Source organism: Mus musculus, chromosome 5 (assembly GCF_000001635.26).
Source record: "Mus musculus strain C57BL/6J chromosome 5, GRCm38.p6 C57BL/6J".
Classification (NCBI taxonomy): Eukaryota; Metazoa; Chordata; class Mammalia; order Rodentia; family Muridae; genus Mus; species Mus musculus.
The window spans coordinates 119,075,509-119,083,474 of NC_000071.6; the positions used below are offsets into that span (position 1 = coordinate 119,075,509).

At 47.6% G+C, this 7,966-nt stretch overlaps 1 long non-coding RNA gene across 3 annotated transcripts in view; it reads right to left on the minus strand.

Moving 5' to 3' along the window:
- Positions 1–125: 125 nt before the first annotated feature.
- Gm31034 overlaps positions 126–7,966 on the minus strand; it is a 10,774-nt gene continuing 2,933 nt past the window's right edge. Inside the window, exons 1-3 of one of the 3 annotated variants that reach the window (XR_387651.4) lie at positions 5,169–5,375; positions 4,631–4,744; positions 126–529 (exon numbers count right to left, since the gene is read on the minus strand). This is a non-coding gene — a long non-coding RNA (predicted gene, 31034). Of the gene's footprint in view, positions 530–4,396; positions 4,421–4,630; positions 4,745–5,168; positions 5,412–7,966 lie in introns of those variants that run through there. The other 2 variants (XR_878729.1, XR_387652.3) reach the window with 2 other exon arrangements.

Below are 7,966 nucleotides of genomic sequence, written 5' to 3' on the forward strand. Positions count from 1 at the left end.
GGACTACCAGCCCAGGGATGGCACCACCCACAATGGGCTGGGCCCTCCCACCCTTGATCACTAATTGAGAAAATGCCTTATAGCTGGATCTCACGGAGGCATTTCCTGAAGGGAGGCTCCTCTCTCTGTGATAGCTCCAGCTTGAGTCAGTTTGACACCCAGAACCAGCCAGTACACTAGAATAATGCCAACAGTGCTCCATCCCCTTTGGCAAATGTCCTGCATAGGAGACTTCTTCCTCAGCTCCTCAAATTGCAGTGTGGTGTGCAGATTGCATGATGATCCCCACAAGGTAGGGAGTGTGCAAACTGAGGCTGGGGAAACTTGGCTCACTTGTGGGTAGCTGGCACGCAGGTAACCTGCAAGTAGACCACTGACACGGAGCACAGAACATGCCACACTGAGCCGCCCCCTCTGCTGACGAGATGAAAACACTTTGGGGGCAGAGGCCTCTTCATCTCACAAATCCTGCTTGCCTGTATAGCTTCCTGAGAGCAAGTCGCAGCAACACAGAGGACTTGGCTTGAGGCTGGAAATATAGTAGAAGCTCGGTTAATATGTGTGTGTGAGTCGAGAGGCAGAGACATGGCTCAAGCACATAAAAGTGCTTGCTGCCAAGGGTGGCCCTCTGAGTTTGATTCTCCAGGACCAAAATGGTGGAAGGAGAGAACTGGTTCTCTCCCCTGTCCCCTAGTTACCCTCTGATATGTATGCTGTCACCAGAAATCATGCATGCACACAAACCTAAGTGTAATAAGATAAAACTTTAAGTTTTGTTAAGTTGTATCAAAATGAAAACCTAGGCTCTCTTGGCACATCACAGGACCATGTTTACAGAGGCTGGTCTAGCCAACTGGTTGAGCCCCTCTCTCTGTCACCAGAAGAAGGGATGATTTTATTGTGTCAGTCTCCCACTGGGTCTGAGCTTATTATTCATCCAGCAGCCTCCTTCTTCTGAGAGCCGCAGTGGACACCTGAAGCTGTGGGCAGGAGGAGAGTGCAGGGCCAAGATAGTTGTCTCAAAAACCAAGAAGATACACACACACACACACACACACACACACACACACACACACACACACGCATGCACAGGATGATAGTATATGCATCAAGGACATTCTGTACAAATTTGAGAGATTCGAGATGGGGGCCTTGGCTCAGGATACACACAGTTGCATCATGACACAATGTTATACCCATCCAGTGCTTCTGGATCACAGTGAACCACACATTAGCAAACCAATGAGGAGCGAAGTTATAAATAAGCAGATAACTATTGAGCACATGTGTGTGAGCACATGTAAGACATACAGAGCACAGCATGCACATATGTACATGTAACACGTACACTATGATAAGGATAAACCCATATACTAGCATAGCACATGGATGTTGGGAAATATTCAGTGGAAATTATGAACGCATATTGATAATGTCTAATGAGAAATTGTGAAGTGCGGCTGCTGGGGAGATCGTGCCAATAGATTTAGAAAGATGTGGCTCTTATCTGAGTCGGGTGGCTCAGGAGAGGAGAGAGGTATTTATCTCAGGAGGGAGGATGCTGGCTCATAGGTGCCTGCATCACAGACACCACCTTCTCCCGAAGCCATCAGCGACTGGCAAGATGCAGCACATGGGCAGGAGCGTTTGGATCATGGCACATCTGTAGGTGAAGAAACCACGAAGTGACGAAGTGACAGCAGCTAACACAGTCCTCTAGAATGGCTTGCCACTCTGCCGACATGCTGGGTGTCATTAAGCCAATTACACCTTACCGCAAGACTACTAACGTGCCTAGTACAATTTAATCCCCCACTTAGAGATAAGAAAATGAAGGTACAAGGGGTGATGTAACTCGCCCAAGGTCCTGGATCTTGGAAACCACTGTTTGGCTGGAGTCCATGCCTGACCCCTGCAGGGCCTTTCCCACAGCCTACGGAGAAAGGTCTAGGAATGCTCCATGCCACCATGTTGCTGATTGGGCTGGGCAAGGTGGGGAAGTGCCTGCCATCCCAGCGCTTGAAGGGTGAGACAGGAGGATTGTGCATTTGGGGCCAACCTGCTCTTTCAGAAACAACCTGAAATCATAAGAAGAAAAAATCCCCAAATCATAAGAAGAAAAATGTTTCTAATTGGATTTATTGGCAAGAGGCTGACAACCGGGCAGTGTTGGCACACGCCTTTAATCCTAGCACTTGGGAGGCAGAGGCAGGCAGATTTCTGAGTTCGAGACCAGCCTGGTCTACAGAGTGAGTTCCAGGACAGCCAGGGCTACACAGAAAAACCCTGTCTCAAAAAAAAAAAAAAAAAAAAAGACAAAAAAAGAAAAGAAAGAAAAAGAAAAGGAAAGGCTTACAGTCCCCAAGATAATAATTCCTTTCTCAATGACATATTGGTTGCTTCCACTGAAGTGCATTCTCTCTGCCTGAGATATTTGTAAACATTTGTTTCTTGATACAATGGGGGATGTTTGGCAGTTGATCCCTGATTTGTTTGCTTATTTGTGCATTAATTCATTAGTTTTTTGAGACAGGGTCTTGGATAGCCCAGACCGGCCTTGAACTCACTATGGAGTCGAGGTTAGACTTCAACATCTGCTTCTCCTTCTTCCACCTCCTAGGTTGGCAGATCTGAGCCCCTGGGCCTGGAAAGCAAACCTAGTTGATTTCTCCTAGGGCCTAAACACATGTTTGCAAGCTTTCTGCCTGGAGCTACCTCCCTCCCAGCCCTGGAATCCGGAGTCTTCATCTTGTAGATCTGATGAAACTAAGGCAGATCCAGAAACCATGGCCCATTCAAGGTCAGCTGGAAATTTCGGATGTCTGTGAATAGACACAAGCCTCACCCTACCCTCTTGGAAACAGCAGAAAAACGGGGCTCAGTGAATATAAGGACAGACCCCCAAACAATACACCTTCTGCCTTGTGGTGGTCAAGATGTGTCTTGGCAAGTGGTATTCTTGAGGGAAAGCTGGGTCAGCCTGTACCCTGAAATTCTGGAACTTCCTCCCCTTTCCCACTATTTTCTGAGTGTATAATCTTCAGTCACAACTTGGGGTGGGGCTTCCCAACCCCTCACCTCTCAGTACCACCCGCTTAGTCAGTTTTTCTCCATCTTCAAGGTAGCTCAAATGATTAATGGAGATCAGAGGTCAACCTTGGGCATCATCCCTCAGGTGCCATCCACCTTGGTTTTTTGAAACAGGACCTCTCCCTGACCTGCAGCCTAAGTATGGAGTCCCAGGGATCCCCCACCTGTCTCTGACTTCCCATCTCTGGGACTACTTATGCATGAGGACCTGAGTTGCCATGCATGGTTGCCTGAACCATGTCCCAAGCTCCATGCTCCATCTCCCAGACCACAGGGCATATTCTCTAGTTGTATATAATTCTACTCTCTTTTATCCAAAATGCCTCGAACGTGTGTGTGTGTGTGTGTGTGTGTGTGTGTAGCACAGAGCTCTCTAGAGCAGTGGTGTTCAACCTTCCTAATGCTGTGACCCATTAATACAGTTCCTCTTGTTCTGTGACCACTCCCCCAAGCCATGAATTATTTTTGTTGCTTCTTCATAACTGTAATTTTGCTGCTGTTATAAATCATAATGTAAATATCTGATATTTAGGATATCTGATATTCGACCACCACCCAGGGGTTGTAACCTACAGGTTGAGAACCATGTCTCTAAAAGGTTTCTTAGACATTCTTTAACAAAAAAAAATAATTAATTTTTTTTATGAGCTTTGGTTGTTTTTTTGCCTGTATGTGTGTCTATGTGGGGGTGCTGGGTTCCCTGGAACTAGAGTTACAGACAGTCATGAGCTGTGATGTGGGTGCTTGGAATAGAACCTGAATCCTCTGGAGGAACAGCCATTGATCTTAACTGCTGAGCCGTCTCTCCAGCCCTGTCAAAAATATTCTTCATCTCAAATAGAGCGGGAGACTGCTGCTAACTCTATCCAATTTGGGGAAATGTATGGAGAGATTCACAGATTAGGAATGACTAATTCACATAGTACTACCTATCGATATTTAAACACAAACCTAGGCTACTTTTTCATGCTCGCAATCCTGAGTTTTCTTCTCTCTGGCAATGGCTTAATGTTCGTGGAGGGTAGACATGAGACCAAGACTGACCACGACCCCCGTCCTCCCCTCCATCACCCCCTACCCACCGCATGTGACAGTGGCCAGGTCTCTGCAGACATTATTCCTTTCTGAACTTTGATAGGTGGTGACATCTGGCCACCCAGTTTGTAGAGCTGAAATAAGAGTTTCGTGGCCAGGCAGTGGTAGTGCACACCTTTAGTCCCAGCACTTGGGAGGCAGAGGCAGTTGGATTTCTGAGTTCGAGGCCAGCCTGGTCTACAGAGTGAGTTCCAGGACAGCCAGGACTACACAGAGGAACCCTGTCTTGAAAAACCTAAAGAACAACAAGAAAAAAAGAGTTTCCTCATGGAAGTTCCATACAGATTGGGTTAGTATAACACCAGAAAACAAAAGGCAGCAAAACCTGGCAGGCGCGCTTATCGTGAGTTATCCTTTAAGAGACAAGATTTAAAAGGACACACGATGGGGAAACGTAGTAAAGAGAAAAGGAAGAATAATCAAGTCACCCGAGTTTTCATATTACCTGCGGCAGGGATCTAAAGCTATGACGTTGCGTGAGCACCTGAGCAGGTTTGGAGCTGCAGAATTCTTCACTCGAGGCTGCTGCCCTGGACTTGGCATCCAAGACCGGTCAGATCTGTGGGTCAGAGAAGAGAAGTGCGTTCAGTGGGATGATAACAGCTCCAAAGGGGTCCGAGCCGCGCTTGCTTCCCCACAGCGGGGCCTGCTGGGAGAGTTTCCGAGCCAAACATGTGCTCGCTTCCCCATGGCGGGGCCTGCTGGGTGAATTGAGATAGATTGCTTTGGACTGGGTATTGTTCTGGTAACTTCGACATCGGCTGTGCCAAAGTACCTAACACAACTTGAAAGGGGAAAGACGGGTTAGACGGGTTTTGGCTCATGGTTTCCGAGAGTCCAATCCACAGTCTATTGACTATAGACCCATGTCTGTAGAAGGAGAGAAATCAGAGCGAGGTTGGTATTGGGCACCAGGCCTAAGCTTCAAGGGCTGCTGTTGGTGTGTGTTTCAGGTAAGCCCCATCTACTAAAGTTTGCTGCACCTTCAAAAAACGGTCCTGGCCCACGAGGGCCCAGCACTGAATACACCATCCTTTAGGGGATATTCCATATCTGAGCCATAAGTCCATAGCTTCCCTTCTTGAACACAGACACACCCAGAAGGGGCCAAGAGGGTCTGAGCTCTTGAAGGCACTCAGCAAACCCTGCTTTGAGTGAAAGGTAGGGCAGAAGCTGGAGAGGGTCATGTTTTTATGATGTCAGTTTTACCTCGTGAGTGCAATTCATTTTATCCCTGAGGTGAGCAGATAAAGGGAATATGAGGTAGAGGGTGTGGGGTGCCCAGGATAAGGGTAGAGAGTAAGGTGTGGCATGTGTCATAAGCACATTTCTCAAAGCTCGGGGTTTTTTCTCATATCTGTCTCTGTGATAACAGGCTCTTGATTGGTTAATCAGCCCAATGAGCATCATGCATTATAGACTTTCGATTGGTCGATAATAGATTCGTGCATTCATTCATTCATTCATTCATTCACCTAGTCATTGGTTCATGGTAGACGTTTGGTTGGAAGGAGGTCTTCTTCCTTTCTTTCTTTCTTTTCTTTCTTTCTTCCCTGCTCTCTCTCTCTTTCTGTCTTTCTTTCTTTCTTCTTAGTTTTCCAGACAAGGTTTCTCTGTGTAGCCCTGAGGGCTATCCTAGAACTCACTCTGTAGACCAGGCTGGCCTTGAACTCAGAAATCTGCCTGCTTCTGCCTCCCAAGTGCTGGGACCTAAAGGCGTGCGTCACCACTGCCTGGCTTCATTCTTTCTTCTATTTATTCATTGGTTCATTTATAGCCTTAAGGAGTCTGTGAGCCACATGGACTGAGCTAAGGTTCCGGAAAACCAAAACATGATTTCTCCATAACTCAAGCCATTTATTGGTAATTTTTGTCTTAGTGACTGGGACAGAAAACATTTGAGCTGTAGATGGATTCCCTCGTCCCTACTTTTTCTTCATGAGTGTAAGAGACTCGAGGTCTCCCTGTGCAGCCCTGGCTGGCCTGGAACTCACTTAGTAGACCAGGCTGTCCCCAAACTCACTGAGCTCCGCTCATTTTTTTATGACTCTGTATAATTGATTAGAATTAAATATATGACTGGAAGACACAGCAGGGTAACAGTCAGAGGCTTTGAGAGAAAAGGGGAAGTGTGGACAGGTGGAAGAGGACTCTCTTTGGCATGCAGAACGGACAGGCACCTGGGAGGCATCCAACACTGTTGGAGGGTTTGGGGGGGCTTCCTGTTCATTTTACTGACTCAGGTCTTATCATCCCCTCATCCCCAAACTAGTTTCTTTTTTTCCGCCTGGGGGCAGGCTAGCTAGTATCATTTCTCTCAGCATCTCTGAGAGATGGAGGAGACTTGTGACCATTGTGATGTAAGACACAGTAATAGCCCCTACTTCCAAGCTGGGTTCTTTGAAGTCTTTCCACCCTCTTTTCCCACCCACTTAAATGGAGAACCCTCCAAAGACAGTGAGAAGGATGGATTCCCTTGAGGAGAGTGTGCTCCTGACAAGCTTCTGTAGGCTGGAGTTGCGATTTGTATTGGACCAAGGCAAACTTTGGTGACAGACTGAAATTCTGAGTGTTCCAGCAGCCAGGGCATTCAATCCACACCCGGCAGGTGTCGAAGACCCTGAAGATACTAGGGAAATGGAGGCACGTACTCAGTTTCAGGGGATGATCTGAGAATCTAGGGCAAGGGAATCCTATCTGTCCCACCTTTGGTGAAAGCGCTAAGGTGTAATATGTACAGATAAAGCAAAGGGGTTTTGTGTTTTGAGACAACTTCTTAATACACAGCTCAGGCTGGCCTTGAATTTGTGACCTTTGTTGCCTCTGCCCTTCTCACCCCCTGAGTGTTAGGAGAGTTGTATCTTAATGGAATGTATTAGAGAAAGTCTTAAAAACATGTCAGATGAGGATAGTAAGGGCTTCGCCCAAGAGAGTTCTCTTGAAGATGAGATAGGGTTCTATTTTTTTTTTTTTTGAAACCCTCGTTCCCAGGGAGCACTCTAAATGGCAGGCTGGATCTTATGGGCTGCAGGAGGACAGCGGGGTGAGAAGGTGTATCAGGGCTGGTGTGGGAGTTGATATGAGCAAAATCACGGAGGCCAGAAGGGCCAGAGCTAAGATGAATGACAGGAGACATGATCCTGAGAAAATAGGAGCAGGGCTGGGGAAAAAGGAGAGGAGGCCGAGGTCAGGAGGGGTGCTATGAAGCTCTGTTCCAGCCCAGGGACTACAGCTACCCAGGCTGAACCCAGATCGTGCGGCTCGCCACCACGCTGGCGCCTCTTCCTATCTCAGCTGCTTTTTCCAAGAAGCTCAAAGGGCTTTCCGGAAGTTATCTGCACGCCGGACCCAACAGTCCAGCCTTATCTCTCCATCTCACAGATGGGAGAACAGGACACCACGTGGTTAACCTACTTATCCAAGATCAGAGTGTGAGCCGTGGTCTATGTGTAATCACATTCTAGATTTCTCTGCCGCAGGCTCCCCCACCCCACCCCACCCCCCCTTGCTCTCAGCCAGAACCGCCAACTCGGCGCTGGTCCCTCATCCTAGGAGACAGTACAGACTCCTCCCGCAGTTCAGTTATTAGTAAGATCTTGATCTTTGATGACAAGACGTTTGATTTATAGACTCAATATTCTCTTCAGATCTCCTGGACTTTCTTTGCTTTGCTTCCTGGCGTTGATTAGACAAAAGTTCGCACAGGGCTTGGCAAAATGGCTCAGCTGGTAAAGATGACAGCGGCGGCGGCGGCGGCCAAACCAAGTGGCATGAGAGAGAC